At 34.8% G+C, this 27,054-nt stretch overlaps 2 long non-coding RNA genes across 10 annotated transcripts in view; both read left to right on the top strand.

The window, feature by feature from the left end:
* The window catches only part of LOC140608082 (uncharacterized), an 848,352-nt gene that overhangs the window by 604,000 nt on the left and 217,298 nt on the right, over positions 1–27,054 (top strand). The window lies entirely within an intron of this gene.
* On the top strand, positions 501–25,366 carry LOC140608081 (uncharacterized). The gene is made up of 3 exons (XR_012010056.1): positions 501–608; positions 24,263–24,314; positions 24,882–25,366. It is a non-coding gene; the product is annotated as an uncharacterized lncRNA (long non-coding RNA).

The following is a 27,054-nucleotide window of genomic DNA, read 5'->3' as shown; positions in this document are numbered from 1 at the left end:
CTCTCTGGTCTTTGACCCAGGAGTGTACAGCTATCAGTTGTACTCTATAAAACCCTCACCAGAGTGGAACAATCAAGCAAAGAGATAAAAATAAACTGAAGTATGTTAGTGGGAACATACTCATTTCAAAAACATTTGAATGTGTATTACAGTGACGGGTCCTTTTTATCATTCTTAATGTTGATAAATACTAAAAGAGTTTAGTTTCAGATAGCTAAAGTGTTTGTATATTTATTGCTGTTTAGGTAACTCTATCACCATTAGATATCCACATAAATAACTATTTTTTTCACAAAAGTATATTGATTCATAGACTTTATGGATAGATACTATTACCAAGGAGTTTACTTTCCAGTGATGAAATTAAAAAATAAATATACAGCACCATGAGGTGGGGTTAAAATAGAGGTATATACAAAATTCAAAGTTATCATAGGACACAGACCTCAAGTTTGTCAAGATGATGGCATAGGAAGATCCTGAAATCACTTCCTCTCACAGGCACACCAAATCTACAGCTGCATGTGGAACAGTTTCCTTTGAAAAAGACCTGGAAACTAGCTGACAACTCCTCCACAACAAAGGATAAAAGGTCCACATCAAAACTGGTAGGAGATGCAGAGATGTAGTCTTGCTAAAAATCCTACTCCCTGAGTGGCAACCATTATTTGGGAGGGATTTCACAAACATAGAACTTTTCCCTGAGGAGCAAGGTGTTCATACTCCACATCAGGTAGCCCAACCCTTGGGACCTGAACTGGAGAGACAAGACCCTAAAATGTTTAGCTTTGAAAAAACAGTGGGGCTTATTCCAAGAAACCCAAAGGGCTATAGGGAACTGAGATTTCACACTGAAAGGGCTCACATAGTAAGTTCACTCTGAAACTCAATACAAAAGCATCAGTTTAGAAAGTGCCTAGATCACGTATAAAGGAAATTAATTTGCTAATCTTAGTGTCTGTAGGAGGAGTAGGGATCTGTTGGGACTCTCTCTGGGGATGGAGATACTGGCAGGCACCCTTTTTGTGCTCTCTACCACGTTCATACTCATGCTAGCATACACAATTTTGCACTCTCTTTTTACCTTACTAACATCAGTGGTGATGCCCTACTCCTGTGCTCTCCTGTGAATGCGCTAAAACTGGCAGGCATGTGCACAGTCCATGAGTCCCTGGAGTGGCTGGCTTTAGTAGCCAGGGCCAAAACAATTGGAGACACAGCTCCTGGCAGGCTGCCACCTCTGGGCATGGCACAGACAACAGACTGAAACAAAGCCCTAGTCTTCAGTGAAAATGTCCTATTTACTTGGCTTGGAGCATCAGCCTGAGGGACAGCCTTCAGGTTAACATCTAGAGGCTTAGAGGTGATCCCAGGAATGTAGACTGAGGGTTACCAGCATTGCACTCTCCCTAGACCTTGCTATAGTTCACTGATATCCAAGAAAGGAGCTAATGTACTTGTCTGGAAACTTATTTTGCAACAGTCACCAGGAGATACATCCAGATTACCTAGTGTAGAGGCCAGCAGGATTTATGATTGTAGTCCCACAGGACACAGTGTGTTTATATTTGCACACTTTAAAAGCTGCTGCTTAAGGATCTGGCTTTCAGTGAGCCTGAAATGAGGTGCTGACTGATATCCCTCCTTTTAGAACACTGACAGGTCTTGTTACACCCTAAGCAACTGGGACCTTTCAAGACTAAATCAGACAGCTTAGACAACTGTAAAGGTTCAAGAGACAAACAAGAGCTAGGGGAAGTTTGAATGATAAGATTCGTCTTCTGCATGAGGCCATTCCTTCAAGACTGGGAAAGGTAGCTGTTTCACCTAATACATAGAAACCCATAGAGTCCTGTAAGAATGAGGAAACAGAGGAATGTATTTGAAATTAAAGAACAAGATATAGGGGTCCCAGAGGAAGAGAGACAGGGCAGGAAACTTATTTAAAGAAATAATGGCTGAAAACTTTCTTAACCTGATGAAGGAGACAGACATCTCTAACAAGCCCACAGAGTTTGAATTAAAATGAACCCCAAAAGATCCACACCTAAACACATTATGATTGTTGAAAGTTAAAGAGAGCACCTTAAAAGCAACAATATAAAATCCACTTGTTACATACAAGGGAAACCTCCATAATGTTATCATATTTTTCAGAAGAAATTTTGCAGGCCAGAACGGCATGCCATGCCATATTTAATGTGGTAAAAATAAAAGAAATTTCCCTCCGAGAATAATTTACCTGTGAATATTATCACTCAAAATTGAAAGAGAAATAGTTTTCCAGATAAGCGAAAACCTAAAGGTGTCCATCATTTGAAATCTTTTTGACTACAAGGGTATGAAATTGAAATCAGTTAAAAGAAAAAGACTTAAAAAATACGTGGAGACTAAACAAAATTATACTAAACAGTAAGTAAATAAAGAAATCAAAGGAGGAATAAAAAATACCATGAGACAAATGAAAATAGTACCAAAATCTATACGGTACAGTGAAAGTGCTTCTAAGAAATTTGTGACAATTCAGGCTTATCTTAAGAAACAAGATATATTTCAAATAACCAATTTCACTTTATACCCAAATGATTTAGAAAAAGTAGAACAAAGCCCAAATTTAGAAGGAAATAATAAAAATCAAAGCAGAGATCAATGAAATAGAGACGGAAAAGATAATGGAAAAGATCAATGATATTAAGAGCTGGTTCTTTGGAAAGATAAGCAAAACTGAAAAACCCTTAGCTAGACTAAGAATAAAACAGAGAGGGACCAAATAAATAAAATCAGAAATTAAGGATGAGAAGTTACAACTGATACCACAGAAACACAAAGGATTATTAAACACTAGTAATGAACAATTATATGCCAACAAATTGGACAACCTAGAAGAAATGGGTTAATATCTAGAAAAATACAATCTTCCAAGATTGAGTTATAAGAACATAGAAAATCTGAACAGGTTGGTTACCAGTAAGGAATAATTACACCTGATTACTAGTGATTAGTAATCAGAACCTCCCAACAAACTGCAGTTCAGGACTAGGCACTTCACTGGCAAATTCTACCAAACATTCATAAAAGATTTAATACTTATTTTTCTCAAACTCTTCCAAAAGATTGAAGAAGAGAGGATGCTCCCAACTCATTTTATGTAGCCAGCAATACCCTCATACCAAAACCAGACAAGGACACCACACAAAAAAGAAAATCACAGGCCACTATCTCTGATGAACACAAATGGAAATAATCCTCAACAAAATATTAGCAAATTAAATTCAACAATTCATTAAAAGGATCATATGTCATGATCAAATGGGATTTATTCCTGGGGATTCATGGATGGTTTCACATCTGTAAATCCAACAGTGGGTTTATCACATTAACAAAATGAAGAATAAAAATCATTATGATCATCTCAATAGAGGCAGAATAAACTTTTGACAAAATTCAACCTCTATATATGGTACAGACTCTCAACAAAGTGAATATAGAAGGAATGTACCATAACATAATAAAAGTCATTTGGAGAAGCTCATATGTAATATCACACTCAACAGTAAAAGGCTTTTACTTAGAAACTTTTTTTCTAAGATCAGGAACAAGACAAGGGTGTCCACTGTTGCTACCTTTATTCAGCATAATCTTGTTAAGTCCCAGACAGAGCAATTAGGCAGGACAAAGAAATAAAAGGCACCCAAATTGAAAAGGAGGAAGTTAAACTATCACTATAAGTGGCTGACATGATTTTATATATAGAAAACCATAAGTACTCCACCAAAAATTTTTAGAATAAATGAATTCTAAAGGTTACAGAGTATGAAATCAATATATACCCCAAATAAATCATGAACTGGTGAATGGATAAAATGTGGAACCCATTAAGCCTGTTACTCTTTTAGTGATAAGGGATAAACCACCTATATATGCCCCCAAAAGTATAAACCTTGAAAACATTGTGATAAGTGAAAGAATCCATATGAAATACTATGTATTATATGTTTTTTTAAATCCAGAAGAATGGCAAATTTATAGAGATAAAACATCTTTTTTTTGTTGTTCTGGAGGTATGGTAAATATGAATATTAATTTCAGATAGGCATGAGAGAATTTTTTGGAGCAATGAAATTTTTATAAAATTGGATTGTCAGGATGGTTGTGCAACTATAAATTTACTATAAATTGTACACTTACAATGGTTGGATTATATGGTAATGAATAACAGCACAATTAAGCTGTTAACAAGCATAAATCTTGGTAAGAAGAGAAAAAGAGTAAATGAGAAATCAAAGCACATAAATTTCATAGTGCCCAACTAAATTGACTTTGTTTTGCTGTGTGAATTAGTCTGAGTCAAAGTCCTGCCTCCAAGTAAGCCTTTCTAAGCAGGATATAGTGGATCCTTTTGTTGAGTCTGGTCTTAGGAACTAGAGGAAATATTTTGGAGTGGTGGCTCTGCTATTTATGAGCTGAATGATTTGGGAAATATTTCCTAAGCCCCAGTTTCTTTATATGATGTCAACTATTTTGAAGAAGATATGTAAAGAAAAACAAGCACTAAAATGCATGTTAAAAACCTAACATTTTTCCTTCCAGTAATAATTACCTCCTTCACTATTCCCTATAACTGTGAACCAAATGTCAGAGTAGAGCATTTCTCCATGGTACTTGAGAAGTATATGGAAGGTTCTTCCCACCAAACATGCTCTACTGTCTATTAAACCATCTACATTTCTTCATTTGACACCAACCACCCACCTACCCACCCACATGCAAACACCTTGGATACAAAGATTCTTCAGCTTTCAAGAGGTTACTATTAAATAGAAAAGTTTAGCTAAATTTAGACTCTGGGGATCTGTGACAAACAGGGAATCCATAGTACTGTGGAAAGTAATGAAGACCATCCTTCAACTCCTAGTGTAGGGTCACACAGTTCTTGCATGAGATCAGGCATTCCCACAATGAGAGTCCCGTCTGGTTCTGAATGGCTGAGAATGCACACAGTTTTGCCTCTTCCTTCCTAAATCTCATGAAGGAATGATGATTATGTATAAAAGTGACTATTCATTAAACACTGAGGACAGAAGCAGGATCAAGAGCATTTCAGAAATTGAAACGATGAATCTTGAGAACAAAAACCAATTGGTTCATAGTGTTTAAAAGGTAGAGACAAATATTTCTGCTAAACTGGGAGATGTCCTTTTCCAGCATAGCTGTGAAGGAACATCAGGCTTGAAATGGGTGGACATTCTCTACAGCCACTGGCCTGGTATACCTAACATGTATTTTCATCTTCCTTGGCACTTACTCTTCCAACATATACATACATACAGATCAGGAGGGGGAGGGAAGGAGGAGAAAGCAGCAATGGCCTTTACTTCTAGTTAAAAGGAAACAAAACAAACCTTGCTCTAGAAAGAAATTGAATAATCTGCCAGGAAAGACCAGGAAAATATATTTTTAGTGTAAATATCAATCCCACCAAAAATCCTTATTTTGGCATTTGAAAAAGGATCACCTCTCTACCCCATGTGTGCAATCCCCTATTACATTCTCCCCCAAAAAATTAACAGTCAGTAATCCCTCCTATTTCCCAGGAACCTATTATTCTCTCTCTTATGGGGAAGATCAGTCATGAAAAAAGGGCCTACTCCAGGTAGAAAGGTTTATTTTATTAATAAAATGGCTCTTCATTTATAAATATAAACAGTAGTTAACAATTGTCAGGCATTTATTTATGTAAGCCAAAAGCCAAAAACAAAGCAGAACAGTTGATCCGGGGAAGATCAAACATGTTTTTGGTAAAAGAGAAAACTCTTTAATAAACATTATAATTTAGAGGAACTATTGATACACCCAGTAAAATAGATGAAGCTCAGATGCATTTTGCTAAGTAAAGAGGCCAGATTCAAACAAGATACCATATGATTCCATTTATATTCTGGAAGAGACAAACTATAGGGCTGGAGAATTTATCTATGGTTGCCAAGAATTGGGGGTATGGAAGGACTGCAAAAGGGAATTTTTGGAGAGACGATGAAACTGTTCTGTATCATAATTGAGGTGGTAATTATAAAGATCTATCATATTTCAGAACACATGGAGCTATAAACTACAAAGAGAATTTTGCTTTATGAAAATAGAGAAATACATTTTAATTCCAAATTAGCATTCTCATAAAGATTAGAGAAGAAAGCATATTACCTAAAAAAGAAACTACTAGAATGAAGAAGCATTCTGAAACAAGAACAAAATATAAGCTTCCCAAAATGTTACTGCCCAAGTTAAAAGAAAAAAAATCCCTTCCTGTCCCTTCTCTTTCTGTGTGTGCATGTATGTGCTTGTGTGTATTTGTTTGAAAGCAAAGTTTTGAGGAAGTATGTTAGGTAAGTTAGTACAGTGGTTGTGGAAAATTTAAAAGACAGAAAAATAAAAATAGGACAATTTGAAAGCAAAAGTAAGAGACCTGGATAATCTTATTTAGCATATATAACATCAATATGAAATATATTATCAGAAAGACAATAGAAAAAAATAGAAAAGTAATCCATTAATAAAAGAAAAAGCAAACCTCAGTTTCAAATTGATATTTCAGTTAAGTGCTGAGCCAGGGGAAACAAACAGAGTCTGTAAATTAACACATATCGTTGTGAAAATGTTAATGCCAAGAATAAAAATGCTTTCTTTCAGAGTGGAAAGTAGTTTCAACAGGAAAGGCTAGCTAAGTAAGAAATGGTTTGGGCGTGTGTTTTATCAGTTTTAAATTTCATCAGATGAATTTGCTTCCTTGAGGTGTAGACACCATGACTAACACAAAAGATCACCTTTAGTCCACTTCCAGAGCTAATATTATCTTTCTAGAAATTTAAAAGGAATCTCAGGTATAGGAATTTTATTTACCGCTCTCCGGAGCAAATTAGTCATTTAAAAAGTAAAAGTGAGAAGTCTATTTTTCATCCAAATTCCATGTGCCCCATAAAACCTCTCCCAATATGATGTCTTAATAATTAACAATTTGGAAGGTTTAGTCTGTCATTGAGATCAAACACTCTTTGTATGTGTGCCTTTGTCATTATTTGATCTCGTCATATAAGCAACACTATGTTTTAGTCTAATTCTCTGAAAAACACCATAATCAACGGAAATGATGATAATTAGATCAAAAAGCTGTTTTGTTTTTGTTGTTGTTTTTTTCCTGACAAAGAGACTGTAGGCAAAGACTCTGATAGAGGCTACCATTATTAGCAGGTGCAGCGAGCTCTCTATACTTTTCACTGAATTATAATACTGGAGATTGCTTTGGTAATAATACATTTTTTTTCAGGAGCTTTTGATTTGAAAGAAAATATGGAATGTAGAACAATATGTAGCATGTTCAACTTACCTAGTTATTTCAAATTGCAGATACTTACAAGCTTGTAATCACACATGACATAAAAAATATTAAAAGAATCATGAAAATAATAGTGACTTTTAGTACCAAGCATACAACCAAATAATAAAATTAATAAAAAAATGTAACCGGTACTTTATCAACCAGTTTTTGGCATTAATGAACTGTTTTTTTCCAGTCTCTAGCCCAATGATATCCTTAAAGTCTTCAGAAGTGCTTGCATGATTCTGAATAAAAGAGATGTTAATTGCTCAGTACTTCCAGTTAAGGCTTATTAGCACCATAACTGGAGATCCACTTGCTCATAGGTTGCCAAATGGAAGCTTATAAGCCAAGAACACAATTCTGTGTCATGTTGTGGTAGGTAATGTGCAAAACACTGAGTTCTTAACATTTAAAAACTAGGATATTTTATCCAAAAACCAGATTTTTTCTACTTCTTTTGGTGAGTTTGCAAACTTGTGATACTGGACTTGCTTTTCTACAATAATTTGCTGCTAACTAGCAGCTGGCCTTGTTTAAAATGACATGTGCTTACTAGTTCTCTGCAGACTTGTTCCCACTGCGACTGTGTTACAGTGGCTCTTTTTGCTCATTTACATTATATTTGGCCCCCATAGCACTTGAATAAGTGACTTCTTAAGTTCTTTCTACCCATCAATAGGCAGAGAAACAAAGGCAGGTAGGGAAAGTGATCTACCCAACCTGACTTCCAGCTCTAGAGCATGGGCAAATCTCTGTACTAAGGTCTTTCCATTCACAATTCCACCTTGAAAAAAGATCAAGAATTACTGCATTTTGTTTACACTTGATAAAAACCTATATCATTAGTCTTCCTGAAGTTTTTATATATATATTTTTCTGGAGTTAGTTATTATAAACAAAAGTTTATAATCACTGTGAAGATAGAGAAGAGACATAAGAATAAGACTTGGCAAGAAATTTATATCGTAGCTTAGTTCTTTATCACTTGAAAACCATAAGAGACTCTTAACTGTAGGAAACAAATTGAGGGTTATTGGAAGGGAGGTGAGTGGGAGGATGGGATAACTGGGTGATGGGTATTAAGGAGGGCACTTGATGTAATGAGTATTGGGTATTATATGCAACTGGTGAATCAGTAGATTCTATCCCTGAAAATAATAATACACTATATATTAACTAAGTTGAATTTAAATTTTTAAAAATATCCTAGCAAGTACAGTAATTCGCATCATCAGAGTTTCTACATGATCTTCACTGCATGTCCAATTCCCTGCAAAACACTTTCTAGTGATTATAAGACCATAAGAGGGAATCATCTGTCTGAATCTGGCTTCTTATAGCAACTGAATTTTTCCCAAACCAAACTCGAAATATATGAGAACTAAGTTTGTTTTTCATAGAGTCTCTTTTTAAATAGGTAGGTAGGTAGGTAGGTAGGTAGGTAGGTAGATAGATAGATAGATAGATAGATAGATATTCTTACCCATAAAGCAATACTTTCAAATCAAAGCAACTATTTCCAAGGTAAATAGCAACTATTTCCAAGGTAAATAAACAGATGCAGAAATACATAGGGTTTTTTGGCACTTTAAGTTTTTGTGTATACAAAAGTAATAGCAATTAATTTTTTTTAATGGAAAAACGATTGGGAAAGAGCACCATGGATATGTTCCAAAGCCAACTTGTTTTAAGAATTGATGGGTAGAAATGCAAAGTGGTATAGTTGCTATGGAAAACAGAATGGAGATTCCTCAAAAAATTAAAAATAGAACTACCATATTATTCAGCAATCTCACTTTTGCATGTTTATCTAAAAGAATTGAAATTGAGCTCTCAAAGAGATTTTATCACTCTTATATTCATTGCATATAGCCAAGATACGGAAATGACCTAAATGCCCATTGATAGATAAAGAAAATGTAGCATAAAATTACAGTGAAATATTATTCAGCCTTTAAAAAGCAAGAAATTCTTCAACATGCTACAACATGGATGAACCTTGAGGACATTGTGTTAGTGAAGTAAGTCAGTTACAGAAAGACACATACTGTGTAATTCCACTTATATGAAGTATTAAAATAGTCAAATTCATAAAATCAGAATAGAATGGTGGTTTCCAGGGGCTCTTTTAACTCAGGCCATTGCAGAAGTTGACAGATTTATTTTTTAAGGATTTTTCTTTAGTTCTTTGCCTGAATATAGAAATGAATAATGAGTGTCTGCAGTAATAGAACTTCAAATGGTTCGTAACTGTGGGGCTCAAGGAGTGTATGTAGTAGACGTAGGGTGAGAGAGGGAGGAGGAATAGTGAAATTGTTATTTAGCCCTAATTATGATCACATCATCCCATGTTATCCAGCCATCGAGGGTCAATCTACATTGTAACATCCAGGTAACTATAGTCTCAGCTGTTATCTTGTAAATAAAAATAGGAATCTAAACTTGTATGGATCTTTTTCCTCCAGAAGTAGGTACCCAGGGAATAGATTCTGGTTCTAGAAATCCATGACAGTTGTGAGTGGTCTGCTCAGCCAGACCTCCCTCTCTAGATATCTGCTTTATATTTCTAAGGCTGTCATCTGCCATCATGTGATGGGCTTCTCTAGATTTGCTTCTATTTTGCACATTTTATTTTTGTGCTAGATATAATTCTCTCATACACAGAAATATAAAATTCACAAGCAAAGGTACTTACATTTTTTAAGATAAGATACCACTTTTAGATCCACAGATAATGGGAGTTCTCTATAATTGGTTTCTCCTTATTCCCCAATCTGCTACATTTAGCAGGGGCCAGCTCCCCTTTCACTAACAGAAGAGCTTTGGAACTTAAACCTAGTTGTAAACTGTACCCAACTTATCCCAGAAAGTGTTCCTTTTCATCCTCTGTTCAACAAAGGCCTCCCTCATTTTCTACTCTAGGTGATACCCTGAAAGAACACCGTTCACCATGATACACAAGACATGTTTGATTTACATGGTTCCACAAAAGCTATCAAACCAGTTGCTAGTACACTTCCAAAGTCTGGATTGTTTAACTTTAAATAACATACAGGGAAGGAGGTGCCAACAGTCTAAGCAGAGACATGGCGATCCAATCTGAATCCTATTCACAACGTTCCTTCCATCATAAGGTCAAGAGAAGATCTGTCCTCGGGATTGGCAGATTACCTGTGTGACATTTGGTTAAAAACAACAACAAAACCCACATTTTCATGGGCACTTACATTTAGATCTTTACTCAGGGCACTGATTTTGTAAATCTGTTATGGTATACTCTGGCTACCATGGACTAAATATTTATGTCCCTCCCAAACCACCAAATTTCATTTGTTGAAATTCTAACCCTCAATGTGATGGTGATTGGTTGGCTAGGACTTTGGGAGGTATTTGTGTCATAAAGGTGGAGCCCTCAAGAATGAGATTTATGCCCTTCTAACAAGAAAAATGAGAATGAGAGCTTGTTCTCTTTAGCTCTGCTCTCCACCATGGGGAATGCAAGAAGATAGCTATCTCCAAAACAGGAAGTGAGTGGGCATCAACAGACACTGGATCTGCTGGCACCTTGAAATTGGAACTATGAGAAATGTTTCAGGTGCCTAGTCTCTGGTGATTTGTTATAGCAGCCCAACTAAGACACCTGCTAAATGCACACCCAACTCATATTGTTAAATAAAACATATAGCATCTCAATGTGAGCTTCTATATAGTTTTATATTTACATTTTCTTCAGGAGAAAACAGATAAATGAAGTGCGTACATTTGTGTAACTAAACACACCATTGTGGTTATTTCTTTATATAAACAGTGCATAAAAGCAACTTGGTGCTACTACTCCAGAACACAGAAAAATAATTTATGTTTTATGGAACACTTATGTTTTTAATTTCAAAACTGAACCCCTGCCATTGTTACTTCATTACATTCAAAATAAAATAGAGAATAATAAAATTTGTTATAAGCTTGTTCAACTTCTCCAAAAAAGAAATTTCTTGAATCTATATATTTGCTGCTCTACAGTTCAGGATAAGAATGGATTTCTTGAGCACTAAATCTCAAGCACTGAATGAATTTCATTCAATCAAGAAATATTTATTTAGTACCTTCAAAATACTGGGCTCTGAAGGACATGAAGCTAAAGCTATAAATAAATCAGAAGTCATCACTGCCCTCCTGAAACTTCTAGTGTAGAAATTATCTAAGACTGTAGTTATGATGTTATTTGAGTTATTTAGGAAATGTTATCAAGAGCTCAAATTCCAAAATTTAAAATGTAATTTAGAAAAGAGGCAATAAAATAAACAAATGTTCAGTTAGACTGAGCTCAATGACTCCTATTCATTTAAGTCTTTGTGTTTCAAAAATCATTTCTTATAAAAATACTTATATCTTTTTACAATAATGCTGTTGGTGGATCAAATTGTTTCTCCTGTTATCACATGAATAAAATGACAGATTAATTGACTTGCCCAGGTTTATATAAGATGAGATATAAATTTGGAACTTGAATCCATTGTACTAATTCCATGGACAGTTTTCTTCACTTTGAAACATGCCAAGAGGAAATCTTACGTTAGTAATATTAGACTGGATTTACTTTACTCAAACCCCCTTAGGGTCCTGTAAGATATTGTCTCATGGTCATTACTGATCTCTCCTTGTTCTTAAATCACTAAATAATTAAAAATCACAGTTCATGTAAAACTACCTTTCACTTTGCTAATAGCAGTTCACTTCCTTTCTCATTATGAGAGGTAACTGTAAAGAACAAAGGAGGATAATAAGTGGGATGATAATCATAAAAGAGTAAATTTCGTAGATGATTCACTTACTGCCTCAGTGGAATTTGTTGTTTTAGTCTATCTAAAATCCCTTTTCTCTTTGTTCTGGTACAAGTCCTGACTCACTACCCCAAACAGTAGAAACCCCAGTACCCAATACCGCCAATATTACACAGGATGAACAAATAACCCACATGAGGCAAATCACATTCATTCATCCAACAAGCCTGTGGACTGCCTGGAATCCATTTTTCTTGTTTGAACAATTTATAATCAATTTCTATTACTTACATCCAAAGAACTATAACTGACGCTAATAATTCTGTTACTTTATTGGGAGAAAAAATGCCATATTATAGTCTTATTTACATGGAATTTAAGGGGAAAAGGCCTTAAGTTACCTTTTTTGATATTTTCAGTTTTGACTTGAGTGTAGAAAAAACTGAATATCCTGAGAAACTTCTGCCTTTTACCTAATCTTTTCTCTCTCTTCATTGAGAGTGGAAGGTAATTAAATACATAAGATATTAGGTGAAAAACTTCATTAAAGATTACATGTTAAGAGAGAAATGCTAGTGGCTAGTCCAGTGAGTTTTCATCAGAGATATTGTAAGTAGGTAATTCTATCAGTCTAAAATTTAAGTCATTCACTCACAACTGTGTGGATCATTCTTTCACAACTAAGATCACTCACAGAGACAAAATTGATTACCCTTTCAAAATATATCTCCAAATATATCTTCTACACTGTGAATACACCATATGCAGATAAGTGGCAGATAAGCATGTGATTGAGTTACGTAACTGCTCCAAAACTGCTCTATCAGTGGACCCACCTGATGAACAGATTGCCTAATTGTCCTATATGTAACCCCTTTCTGAAGTTAGGAGGTGATTTCAGCTACTGAATTGTATCGTATTAAGTGCAGCATTACATAACTTTTTAAAGTTTGTTTTGAGTTTTAGCTACAGTATCCTAAAAGAGTATGCGTAAAAGTCTGGCAGGAATTCTAGATTAAAGACCAAAAAAATAAATAAATAGGTAACCAACCCAAAATCAATGAGATCATCATTTCTACATACCAGCAGATGTACTGAAAGTTAGTTTGCTTATTGTCAATTTACTGTCAGTATCATTATTGCTTCTATTGATACAGACTTTTAGCATTACAGTGCTTTTTCTTTTCATAGCCTGGAAAGAATGTACTGGTATCGCAGAATCAGCAGAGGAGACAAATCCCTGTCTTATGCATTTCAATGCCTAACCAAACTTCAAGACAGAAAACATGTACATGGTACAATAAGAGCAAAAGAAATTCTTTTTCTTTTAAGAGTTTAATTTTTTATTTGGGAGAAAGAGAGAGAACAAGCAGGGGCCATGGCAAAGGGAGAGGGAGAATCAGACTCCCCACTGAGCAGGGAGCTAGACATGGGGCTCAATCCCAGGACTTCAGGATCAAGACTTGAGCTGAAGGCAGATGCTTTACTGACTTAGCCACCCAGGTGACCCTCAAAGGAAATTGTTTTAAGGAAATGTGGATTATAGCCATGCAGTAAAGAAGGTCATTCATAAAACTTCTGAAGAAGTTCTTTCAAACAAATTTAAACTGAAGTTTTATTGTTAAAAGAATTATATTTAAAGTCAACGTGTTTTTTATTCATTTCATGTCTTGAAACATATGAAATAATTTACAGTCGTCATTGTTATGTCACTTTTTTTTTTTCTTTTACAAGCAGGGTCTTTTTTGGGCTACCAAGATACTAGAATTACAATGAGCCCGTATGTGGGAAAACGGTTCAATAACGTATGCTGTGAAAAATACGCCTTAAAGTTTTCATGCACAGTTTTAACTTTTCAGTATATATGAACCCTATAGTTAGTTGAATACTTTGAGGATTTTAATTCATGCTATGTATGCTATGATGAAATTGTTTTCTTAAATCTAAGATTTTAGTCATGTAAAAATATACCAAACTGTAGAGTTAAAGAGCCTCTGTACCTTTTGTCAATTCCCCTTATTTCTCCAAGTTTCTTCATTTATAAACTGGGAATACTGCCCACATCCGTGCTGCTGTTAGTCTAAAATATAATATGGAATGTGAAAAAAATTCCGAATAGTTTGCTCATGAATTGCCTCTTGCAATTACTCCATAGAGACATATGCTAGGAATCAATGAGGGAAAATTCTCCTCGCTCTACATATAATATGTTGCTATTGACATAGAATAGTTACTTATATCTACTGCCAGGCCCTTTATTAGATTCTAAGAATACAAAAAATGAAAATTATATAATCATCACCTTCAAAGATCTCACAGTGAATCAGGGAAGATAAACTCTTATACAACTAACAAAGAGTTAAGTACTATAATAATATTAGTAAAAACTTGCTGTGAGAGCTCATAGATGGGGATTATTTCTGACTGTATTATCAAGGAAGTTGTCATTGAGATGGTGTTTTTAAAGCTATGTTTCACTGGATAAGCAGAATTTTTCCTACGGAGGAGGAAGAAAGGACATTTGAGACAGATGAATTATCTTGAGTAAAGGAATAAAGACACCTTAGGAAGGATGGTGTATTTGGGATGAGAATGAACATGCAAATGACAAAATTTGATATTGGATTTGCAAAGCCATATGAACTTCAACTCCTATGCAAGAAGCACCAAGTTTTGGCTTATATCATGTAATCTGTCAATGTGGTACTATTGTTCTTTAACCCATCAAAGCAGAAATATATTTTGAATGACCAATAAATTCACTACCCAAATAGACTCTTTTGAAAATGAAGCTAATGGTACTGCAATGGATAGTATTTTATCTATATTGGGGAACTTTGTGTTTCTACCACACAGAAAAATATATATGTACTTACTGACAGAAAGGGTTTATATTTAAACTTAACAAAGAATTACTTTTAAGGGAAGGAGTCATAAAATTAGGTGTATGTTGTGGGGGGAAAATCTGGTAGAACTGATTTGTAGAGAGAAACTCAAGACAAAGCAATTAATTAATTCAGCATAGAGATAATATAGTTCCAAACTATGGTAGCATGTGCAAATGAAGAGTTGAGAATTCTTTTTTTCTGTTTGTTTGTTTGTTTAAGAGAGAGCAAGAGAGTGAGAGCGAGAGAGCACATGCACACACACCAGGAGAAGCAGAAGCAGACACAGGTTCCCTGCTGAGCAAGGAGCCCAATGTGGAGTTGATCCCAGGGCTCTGGGATCAATACCAAAGCTGAAGGCAGACACTTAACCAACTCAGCCACCTAGGCACCCTGTGTTCAGTTTGTTTGATCAATGTTTAAATGGAGACTTCATTGGCTAGGGTAAATAATTGAATGGGAGAAACTAGCAAATGTAGAAAAAAATAAATTTTTTTAGCTTGAATAAAGTTATAAAATATAATAGGAACACAATTTGGACAAATAAAGGGTTTCAGACATCTTTGAGTGGCATGTGGACATTCAGAGATTGAGTTGTTTACTAGCAATGGAAAATAATATAGTCTATACTATGTTGAAATGTCTTCTGTGGATTGGGGTAAGAATATCTGAGAGAGATTGTGTCAGTTGGCTGATTGTGCCTCTCAGCCCTCAACAACATAATCTAATCTCTAATGAGTCTAACAATAAGCATTTATTATTTTTTATTTATTATTATTTATTATTACTCCATAGTCTAAGAGTTACCTAGGTAGTCTTGCTGATCTGAGTTAGGCTCAGTTGATATCAGATGGGTTTACTTATGTATTTTTAATTAACTACCAGATTGGCTGTCTAGAGGATGGCTTTTCCTAATATGATCTCCTTCACATGTCTGGCATTCATCTGGCTCTCTATATATGCATGAGATGACTTAGTTCATCAGGCTAGCCTATACTTGTCCTTCTGGTGGTTGAACATAGTTCCAAGAAAGTAAGCACAGGTGTGGAAGCCCTGGAAGCTTTGCCTTTTGTCTGGCAAATTACTTTTGCCATATTTTATAAAATAAAGCAGGTCACAAATCCAGCCCAGATTTAAGAAATGAGAATGGGTTCTACCTCTTGATAGAAAAATCTGCAAAGTCATATTACAAAGTATGTGGTATGTGGAAGGATGCAGATTTGGGGCCATTTTTTGCAGTGAGCTAGTTGTTAAATTCATCTATAAATATATAGTTCCTTAATGTTAAAAAGTAATTTAGTGGATAATCATCCCTTTAAGAAAAAATTCTCTAGCCAATTAATCATGTGTGCAAAATGCTTAGAGCACAGAGAGCCTGCATAAAGGCCATATATAATTATTTGATCAGAGCCATGTGATAAAGTAATTATGTAATTATGCATTAATTACTCAACAGAGAAAATAATTTGTGTTTATTTTTAAAATTCAGAATTGATCACCTGTTCTTTCAGAATCTTTTAACTGAAAGAGAGCTAAAGTTCAACAGTACTTCAAATGGTGTCACGGTTTACTTTTAATTTTAACTAGTGTGGAATGACAAGAGTTTTACCCAGTGTCATCAGTGAATACACCAGATAAATAATTAAGGATGAGACAAACCGATCTGTAAAATGTGGGGAGTACAATAATTCTAACGATTAGATGTGCTCTAATCCTGCACAGGCAGCATGCTAAACAAACATAGGATTAAACAAAAAAAATGTAGAGTGTTTAGGGAGTTAGACACTCTGCCTGGAGAAGAGGTAACCTATAGGAACTGAACAGACCCAGGGAGCAAAGTTCTGCCTTGGTGGGGTGCAAAAGAGTGAGGACGGTAATGGTCATCACTAAAGGTCTGGATATGTCTGGAAGATCTAGGTCTTTATTAATAAAAAGAACTCAAGGCACATAATAAAATAGAAGATTGCTCCTCCATGAAATCCTCGCCATGAAGACGACCCCTCAAGGGCTCCAGGGCTGACTTGGCTCTTCCTTGGCTTTGATGTTTTAGAGAGGTGAAGTCTTTAGTTTCTCAGAGTAGACTGAACTCAAGTTGCTGACTAATGCCTAGAGAGTTAAATGATTATTTACTGCAAAATTAGTTTGGACTTTAGCAAACACTCAGAAAAGCAAAGTGAATTAGCTGTGAGATTCAAATATGTAATCGCTGCAACTCTAATAACTGGGGTATTTATCTCCTTAATGATACACACCTGCGAAGATACCCATACAAAGAATTTGTAACAACCTTAGAAGATGCTCTCTGCCCAAAGTATTGCTTAAGGAAGCATCCAGAAGCTTTGCTTTTAAGATTGGCAGTACTCATGTTCCCCTTCTGATTGACTTTGTTTGTTTTTTAATTGTTAATATGTCCAATCAGAAAAACAGTTTGCTTACCCCAAGACTTATTCTTTCCATAATTTTAAAAATAACTATTCTTCTGTTCCATACACTAATGTTGATGACTACATAGTTTGATTTTCAAAACATAATCTTTCTTCCCTGTTGTCCAAATTCTTGGAGGGTAGACCAAGAACACTTGTTTGTTGACCCCATATTTAGACTATACCCACAAGCAGTTAGTTGTGAGCTTTATTCTCAAAAATAAATAACTTGAGTGGAAGTAAGATCTGGTTAATATAATCTCTGCCATAGTCTTTCCTTGTTACCTACTTTATTTCTGAATGAGAGAGAAATGAGGAAATGGGAAAAATATGTTAAAAGGAAACCCAAGAGGGATGCGTGGGTGGCTCAGAAGTTGAGCATCTATCTGCCTTTGGCTCAGGGCATGATCTCGGAGTCCCAGGATCAAGTCCCTCATTAGGCTTCCTGCATGGAGACTTCTTCTTCCTCTGCCTGTGTCTCTGCCTCTCTCTTTGTGTCTCTCATGAATAAATAAAATCTTTAAAAAAAGGAAACCCAAGAAAACCTTCATAGTTATTGAACTCCCTTTACAAATGATGAGTAAAGGAGCTAAAGAAGGTCAAATCTTTTTTCTAAATTAAAATGTACAACTACCCTGTGATTTGTAAGTTATAGGGATTAGTCCTCTATTTTCTTCCCTATCCCTAGTACCTAGAATAGTACCTAGCAAGTACTATTTATTAAGCAAGTACTTAATAAATATTTATGGAAATGATTTTTTTTTGTTTTTTATGCTTTTTGTTTTAATTCCAGCATAGCTAAATATAGCGTTATATTAGTTTGAGGTGTACTATGTAGTGACCCAACAATTCTGTACATTAGTGTATAGGAATGCAACAGATTTTTGTACATTGATTTTGTCTCCTGTAACCTTATGGAATTCACTTATCAGTTCTAATGATAATTAATTAATTAATAGAACATTACCTTAGGTTTTGAGTGTCGTATTTTAGATGGAATAAAAGTACCTGAAACATGTCAGAAGATGAAAGAATAAGAGAGAAAAGTAGAAGCTCTCTTTTAAGAAGGCTGTCATATTTAGCATAGAGAAAGAATACTTGGGATAGAGCAATATAAACACTGTCTTCAAGTATTCAGAGATCCACTCAGTAGGTGACAAATAAGCATACCCATTGCCCTAGGGGATGATGAGTAGAAGTTATAGAGGATTTCAGGTTTACATAAGAAAGAACCAATTTGTATCCATATATCAATTTCTATTGATGGGTAATATTTTACCATGATCAAATCTGTGGCTTTCCTTTAAGCTTGTCCTCAAAATTCTACGCATAAGATTTTATTTATTTAGCCATTAAATTATTTTTTGTTATTAAGGGTTGAACATAGTTCCCTGTAGTAGTTCATGATTATATACCTATTTCTAGGGTGAGAAATTGGATTTCTTTGTTTTGATATTAAAAACCATTTAGAAAATGTGCGTAGGAAGATTAAGTATAAAGATATTAATAATAGTTAATACCTTTACACTACCTTTATCAGAGAAGTTCAATTATATTTCTATAGTTTTCCAAGGAATCCAAGTCTTTTTTTTTCTTATTTAAAAATATTATTTGATCAACCCTTAGTTGGAATGTAAAAACACAATACTAATCAATAATAGAATGGAGTCCAACTTTAATAATAAATAAATTCAGTTAACAATTTAGATAACACTAAAAGTTATGGCATTTAGTAAAGCTAATGTCTAGTGCCATGAATGTGGATGGGTGTAGCTGATTTAAAGAAAGCTAGACAATGGGGCACCTGAGTGGCTCAGTGGTTGAGCATCTGCCTTTGGCTCAAGTTGTGATCCTTGGGTCCTGGGGTTGAGTGCTGTATCGGGCTCCCCTTGGGAGGAACATAGGTTCCTCTGCCTATGTCTCTGTCTTTCTGTATCTGTCATGAATAAATAAATCAAATATTTTTAAAAAGAAAGCTATACAAGTAAGTGTAATACAGAGTTCTCAAATAGTCACAGAAGTGGAAAATTCAGAAATAACTAGCAATTTGGGGTGCCTGATGACTCAGATAAGCATCCAACTCTAGATTTTAACTCAAGTCATGATCTCAAGGTCCTGATCAAGCCCCTTGTAAGAGTCATCACTGTGCATGGAGCCTAATTAAGATTCTCTCTCTCCCATACCCCAGCCCCCTACATGTGTGCCCTCTCTCTCCCTCAAAAAAAAAAAAAAAAAAAGGAATCTCATTAAGAGATTATCTCCCATTTTCATGTTGTATCTAAAACATTTTGACAAAATTTTTTTTTTCATTTTGACAAAATTTATATTCATATTCACTTTTGAAGGATATACCTATTTTGTAAGATGAGATGCAATTAATTTGGAAATAAAATAGGCAAGTTTTACTTTAGCAAACACTCACACACCCACCTCTGCCTAATACCAATGTTTAAAGACTTCCTTTAGGTAGTCCAAGTTCTGATATTTTCCTCATATTTTTCTTTAAACTTAAGGAGAAATTATTTTTACCTTCCTTTTATTTCTTTATACCTATTCACCCCTCCACCCAGCTCAGTCTGACTTCCGTTCCCATCATTCAAATAAATAGATTTCCCTAAGATCGCTGATAGATACATCTGTGCCTGTAAGTCCAAATGTCACTTTTCACTATTCATCTTACTTGACTTCTATTGACTATTCCTTTCTTGATTAAACAGTCTTTAATTTCAATAGCCCTATTTACTGACTTCTGCAGTTATAGATCCTTCTCCCTGGACATTAAATATTGGAGTTCCTTACATCTTGGAATCTGGCTCAGTCAAATCTTTACCGAAAATCTCATATTCAAGAGGTCTTATCTGAATCTACACTTTTAGTTATTGGCACAGATTTCTATCTCCAGCACCAAAATGTATGTCCACTCGCCTACCTAGTATCTTTCTTTGTTCAAAGGCATTTCAAACTCAATGTTCCTAAAATGTACTTTGTGATCTTTTCTCTTCATCTTATGCTCTAACATTTTTTTTTGTTCTAACATTTTCTAGGATGATGAGTGTACCACTACCATATACACAAATCAGAAATGTAGGTGCTGCTTTTGTCATCTTCTCTCTCCCCATCATCAAGCTCTGTCAGTTTTCCTTCTTAAACAGATTTTTATTGTGTTATATTCTTTTCTTCCCTACCACGACCACTCTAGTCCAGGCTATCATCATTATTTCCCTGGAGTATAGCTTATACCTGCTGTATTTGCTCACATACATTCATTTGCTTTCCATACTGCTACAGCCTCAGTTAACACACAACAACAACAAAAACAACAATAAAAAAAATGTTACTTTTCTCTGCCCTATTTAAATATTCCAATCACTTCCCATTGCTCTTGGGATAAATGAAAGACCCTGTGATATTAAAAAACAAAACCTATGTCTTGTAAGTCTTAAAACTTATTAAAACATTTTAGACACAAGACAGAAGTAAACTAATAGTTATTTTAATTTGATATTCATTGAGCACTATGGACATGCATTATAATAAACTTTCAAAAGTGTCTCATTTAATCTCCATAAATCTAATAGAAGGAATATATATCACTTTTATAGAAAAGAATATTCAGGCTTCATAGGTCATGATTATAGAACCCTGCTTATTTCTTTTTTTTTTAATTTATTTTTTATTGGTGTTCAATTTACTAACATACAGAATAACACCCAGTGCCCGTCACCCATTCACTCCCACCCCCCGCCCTCCTCCCCTTCTACCACCCCTAGTTCGTTTCCCAGAGTTAGCAGTCTTTACGTTCTGTCTCCCTTTCTGATATTTCCCACACATTTCTTCTCCCTTCCCTTATATTCCCTTTCACTATTCTCACAGAGGAAGACATAGACATGGCCAACATGCATATGAGAAAATGTTCTGCATCACTTGCCATCAGGGAAATACAAATCAAAACTACAATGAGATACCACCTCACACCAGTGAGAATGGGGAAAATTAACAAGGCAGGAAACAACAAATGTTGGAGAAGATGCGGAGAAAAGAGAACCCTGCTTATTTCTACAGTTTCACTACACACCCTTCTTTTCCTTATTGTCTGCTTTAGTCCTACTGCCCTCTATTCAATTCTGCATTCTAGAGAGACTAGAGACTTTCCCACTATGTTCCTTCTGACCACATAAATTTTGATTGTGTTGTCCGCTCCCTATGAAACCTCCTACCTTTGTCTACCAATCTCTCAGCCAGTTCATGTTCCTTAGGTCTTAAGTCAATTGTTACTTCCTCAGAAAAACTCTCCCTCACTTCTCTAACAATGAATTTCATCCAAATATAAGCTCCTTTAGAAGTATTATTTAGTTGTATTTATCAGAGTTATAATTCACATTTTTGCATGAGATCCTTTGTTTTATCCATCTCTGCTAGCCCATAATATGCTTCATGAGGGCATAGCAATTTCTCCTTTTGCTCAACACTTTAATTTTAGCACCTGGTTTGGTTGTTGAATGAATGGGTTATGTTAACTTGAGAAGTCATCCATTGACAATCACATAAGTGTGGATTTTATCTTTTTTGTTCTTTTTTATTCTTTTTGTTTCCTTTTCTATTCTTATTTCTTTTTATCTTTTTTGTCTTGGTACAGAAAATAAGGCTTTGAGAAAATGAGATGGAGAAAAAGCTGAGGTTTCTGGACCTGGGTAGGTCCCCTTAGAGCATGGAGGCAGTAGCTGAGTTATAGAGTAAATAAATGGTAGGGGTTATACCATGTGTTTGTGGGGAAATAAGTCATGATTCAGTTAAATGCAATATACATTTTTAGAAACCAGAGCTTACTCTATGGCAGCTCTCTTAGTGAGCATTGTGAGAAGTATAATAAAAATGTAAAAACAAAAATATATAAAACCTTTGATACATCTTTAAAAATCTTATCAAACATTTTAGAAACAAGACATAAGTAAACTTATAAAAGTTTTTTTTTTTATTTGACATTCACTGAACTACGGACATGCATTATAACTAGCCTTCAAAAATATCTCACTTATTCCTCATAAGTCTAACAGAAGGAAGACATTAATACATCAGTTTTACAGGGAAAAAAATGAGTCTTGAATTTTATGAATTATATCCTAGCCCCTTACAGCAAGGCTGCTATTTAGAATATACCTCAGGTCTATCTTAATATGAAATCGATGAATTAAAACTTAAAACTATTGTTTGTCAAATTTTAGTAATATGTGTACCCTCATTAAAACATCAAAATATATCTGAGGATTCCTACTGTAGAATTAAATTAACATTACGATAATGATACTTAAATAAATATAGTGGTGAAACTCTTGCACTTATAGATTTATGAAACCTTAAAAGTAAAGTAATATTTGGTTTTATAAATTTTACAAATCACACAGAGCCAAAAGCGACAAAACATAATTCAAATTAACAGCATTATTGGGTTATGTTATTATTTTTTAAAACAAAATTACTAAAATGTGAATTCTGTATTGATAGCTATTGCTCGGGCTCTTTGTTAGTCTGTATAAGTAGATTTTGCTACATCGATAACAAACTTCAAATCTCAATGACTTAACACATAAAATTCTATCACATAATCTATGTCAGGTGACTCTCTAGTGCAGTTTTCACCATACAAATTTAGGATCTCCATGCATAATGTATCAAAGCAGAGAAATGACTGGAATGATATACAGAATAATTTTCACTACCTCATCTTTGAATATTAGTAAGCACTAGTCATGCAGCCCCATCTAACTGTACGATGACTGGATGTTTTAGGTCCCAATGTTACAATATACATTGGTGAGTACAAATAATGACTATCACAATTCCAGAACTGAAATATTATACTCTAAAATGGCCTAAAATTATATTACTATGAACATAAAATAAGTTTAGTTTCTTTTATTGGTAAAGTGTTGCATAAATACAAGAAAATACAGATGATTGTAATTATCTTAACATTAGAACTATGGGCAGTAAGATATACCTCTCAGTATCCTGACACTGCCATTTCTATAGGTGCTCTGTTGGCCTCAACATAATTATAAATACAAAATGCAAGAATGGGCCATGAACTCTTAGATAATAATTGGTAAAAAGGTTATTCAAAATATTCAAAGATTATTCAAAATAAGATTAAGATTATTCAAATAAGATTATTCAAAATAAGAATTTTTTATTATCTTCTATGATTCAAAATAAAATTGGATAGACAATTCATGGCCACATGTGAGAATATACTGCCCACCCCACTGTTTGAGAAACAGTATTGTATACAGCTATTCTGACTGTAGAGCTATGTGTCAATATGAGTGGAAAATAATAAAATGTTCAAGAATAAGATTATTGTGAACCGGAGTGGAATTATTTAGGTTCAGCCTTGAAAAAATGATAGGACTTAAACAGGCATGAAGGAGGAGAGAATCGAACTATCAGCAGATTGAACATCATATAAAAGAAGAAAGGGAGATACCAAGGTTGGTTCCTGTGTTAAGAAGATGAGCTTATTTGGAAGGAAGAGTTTGTTATGAGTATTTTGTGTTTTCTTTTATGTATAATGAAAAGCCAGAGAAAAATTCTGAGTAAAAAATATACTTCCTTGAAAACAGTGCTTTTGGACAAATAATATAACTTTACATGGCTAAGGATTGAGGCACTGTAAACTGTAATGATTACCACGTACTAAATATTTATGATATGTGGGATAATTCATTAGGCACTTTATATAAAATACCTAATTTCATAACCTGAATCCTTAAAGCAGACAATACTATCCTTGTTTTACAGATGCGAGAAGAGAACTCAGAAATGTTGGGTAGCTTCTCTATTTACAATATTAGTAAGTACCTTGAAAAAAATGGATTTAAATCCAATCTGACACCTAAATTCAATTTCTTTCTACTATATCCTATTAAATGAAAGAGGGCTGTGCATTTCTGGCCTTCTAATAAGCAAGTCCTATTCATCAGTAAATTAGTCAACCACAATGTAGTCATCTTCACTGAGGTAATTAAATTTTGTTTCTTTCACAGGATTAGGTACACACAGTTTGCAAGTGACCAACATTGCTACTAATAAAGTATACCTTTTTGTTACTATCAAGAGGAAATTAACCTAGTTGGGGCTATTTCTATTATGATAAATTAACATGTATTAAATATTGTGAGTTTGGCACTCTATTAGCCTACATTCATTTTTATCAGAATTTGGAATATATAGAATATGAATAAAAAGGAAATAATATAGATCCATACATAATGCATTTATTATCCTATACTTTTTTTTTTTCATTTTCCTAGATAGAGACAAGCCAATAAAAGGTTGTAGTTTCGATGAGATAAATGATTGTGTAACTGCATTCCCAGGCCAATTAAAATTCAATCAGTTTTCTTCTCCTTTTTGTTAGGTTTTCTGAGATACTTAGCAGCTATAGAAAACTTCCAAAGGCATGAAATGGCCCTCAGACTTTGGTGGTAGATAACAAGAGCAATCAACAAGGAGACACTAGTCATCATCAAGGAGACTTCAGCAATAAACTGGGAAATAATGAAAGTTATCCTTAGGGAAGTGGAATCAATACCCAAGTTCAATAGACAATGACATAGAAACTTGATTGAAAGGTGGGATGTGAAGGAAGAATTGGTAAGTGGCAAAAGAAAACCAAAAAACTTTAGAGGAGAATGCAGTCAGTCTCAATACATCAAGGGAACCATCAATAGAACACTGCCAGGTTGCTTCTCCTTGTTATTAACTGGGAGGTGAGGGATAGAATATGTAACTTGGTCATTTTCTCCCTTTAACTTAGATATTAGAATATCAGGATGGTTTCCTACACCATATGAACTTGGGCTCATCCAACATATTACTGGTTCGCATTAGGTACTTAGTAATTCTGCATTCAACAGATAAATAAAAAGATGAACGAATGAAAGGCTAGTGAATTTCATTGCTCAGTAAAGGCTGCAGAACCATAGTTTTCCTGTCCTTGAATCTGGTGAGAGATTACTCAGTAGAGGGAATACTACAGAGAGATACCAATTTGCATTCATACAGTACCTGGTACTATATACAGGGTGTCATTCAGTATGTGTGTCATTCAAATATTTTGTTGCACTCTAAACACAGACTGTTGTGCCCTGAATACCCACCCATACTTTTCACTGTTTTAAGGATAAACCTTTGAGTTGCCAGTGTAGCCAACAAAGAAGTGTGGTCTGGGCCTTGTTTAATTCTTTAAGCATCAACTGATGGAGCTCTCTAGCAGTGCTTCTACATTCCTGACAGCTTGGCAGTTTCTAAAGCAGTGACAGAGAATTTTCTGAGAGCAGAGGAGTTAGGAGCATGTAAATCTGGAGCCAGAGTGCTTGGGATTAGAATCTTCCTTCTATAGTTTACTAACGAGGCAAATTATTTAACTTCACTGGCCCTCATTTTTCTCATATTTAAAATGGGGCTAATAAGATTATACCTTTTTCCAATGCCTTGTTATGGAAATTAACTATAAAGTGGTCAAAACATACTCCTTATCACATGCTTAACCATGTGAAACTAATTGATACTGCATACACTTCGGCAAAATAAAAATACAAACAAGTAGGGCACTCCTTCTAGGTGGAAGTTTCGGATAGACTACCCGTAAGGAAGGTCACCCAAATGGGTGGAGACAGGAAACTGGAGTGCAAGGTGAAAAAAGAGTGTCCTGTTTTGTTTGGATAAAGTAAAGAATAGACTTGAGAATGTTTATAGAAGAATGCAAAGATTTAGAACCAACAGCAAACTTGAAGATAAGGGAGGCAAACCCCAGAGAACATAGCAGAGGATGAGATCAATGCTCATCCTCTGCTATGAGGAATAATTGCCTTTAAACAGAAGCAGGGACAGATAATTGCTATAGCTTCTTTTGTGTCCCTTTATCTTTAGCCTGTATTTCTGTTTGGAAACAATGAGCTATATTGGGTATCACGACAACCTTACTTATTGAAAGACACCCTGTATCACTGATTTTCACAAATTTTCCCTACTTTGTATGCTGTTAACTTGATGTTTAATCCATACACCTGCTGCTTTGTGTGCTTAGCATGCCTTTTCCTTTAAATTTCATCTCTCCTAGACAGAGTTCTCAATTAAGTGGCCCTTCAGCCAAACAATTTTTAATTCCAAGAAACTTCTTCAGCATTTCCAGAAACATAGTAAACACAATTAAGTGGGTATTGCTTGCATTTTCGTTTCCCCCTCAGTGGAAAGTCATCACTGGTTCCCACTGCTTGCCAATAATTGCCTCCTGGAGTTAAAGTACTAACAGGGCAGTGACTTTGTCTATTTAATCTACTTCTCATATCATAGCACTGTTTTATGAGTTGTACGGGAACCATATCCCATTTGATAATGATGATGACCCAACATTTTTATATAGGAAAGCTATTAAAATTGCTTTAACAAAAGCAGGGCATAGGAAATGGGCTGTTTTGTCAGATCATGTAGAAGCTTCAACCTAAGAGATGTTAGCTTATGAAAAATCTTCAAGGGTCTTTTAATCATTGATTTAAGTCTGCAGTCTTCTATTTGAAATTATTCTGGAT

The sequence above is a fragment of the Canis lupus genome, chromosome 17 (assembly GCF_048164855.1).
Source record: "Canis lupus baileyi chromosome 17, mCanLup2.hap1, whole genome shotgun sequence".
NCBI lineage: Eukaryota > Metazoa > Chordata > Mammalia > Carnivora > Canidae > Canis > Canis lupus.
The sequence above is the reverse complement of the archived record's forward strand: the minus strand, read 5'-3'. Positions and strand labels throughout refer to the sequence as shown.